At 73.2% G+C, this 507-nt stretch overlaps 1 non-coding gene across 1 annotated transcript; it reads right to left on the reverse strand.

Annotated features, from left to right (window-relative positions):
* Positions 1-179: 179 nt before the first annotated feature.
* LOC118158913 lies at positions 180-298 on the reverse strand. The gene has a single exon (XR_004746938.1). It is a non-coding gene; the product is annotated as a 5S ribosomal RNA (ribosomal RNA).
* Positions 299-507: the final 209 nt, after the last annotated feature.

A 507-nucleotide genomic window follows, 5' to 3' on the forward strand; every position in this document is an offset into this window, starting at 1 on the left:
GGGGGGGGTCCTCCGCGGAGGAAGCCGGGTGGGTGGGGAGCCGGACCCCAGGCGCCCAGACCCGTGACCTGCGGCCGCGACCTCCGACTCGGCAGGAGCGACGAGGGGCTTTCCGGCCCGTCCCCCCCTCTCCTTCCCCCCCAGAAAAGGAGAGAGAGCTGACTCGGACCGGGAAAAGCTGCCTACGGCACCTGGGATTCCCAGGCGGTCACCCATCCAAGTACTAGCCAGGCCCGGGACGGTTTACCTTCCGAGATCGGACGGGATCGGGGGCGTTCGGTCCGGTATGGCCGTAGGCACCCGGCCCCGCGCCTCCTCGCCCGCTTTCCCCTGCCGACGCCCGGGCCTGCCGCACGGTGAGCCCCGGTCGGACTGCCCCCCCCCCCTGCGGCAGGGCCCCCGTCTCTCGCGGGCCCGGTCCTTTTTTCCTTTTCGAGCTCCGGGGCCCGGGCTGGCCGCCAGAGCCCCTCCGCCCGCCCTCCCCGGCGTCGGGGAAAATACTGTCCC

The sequence above is a fragment of the Oxyura jamaicensis genome, unplaced genomic scaffold (assembly GCF_011077185.1).
Source record: "Oxyura jamaicensis isolate SHBP4307 breed ruddy duck unplaced genomic scaffold, BPBGC_Ojam_1.0 oxyUn_random_OJ61285, whole genome shotgun sequence".
Classification (NCBI taxonomy): domain Eukaryota; kingdom Metazoa; phylum Chordata; class Aves; order Anseriformes; family Anatidae; genus Oxyura; species Oxyura jamaicensis.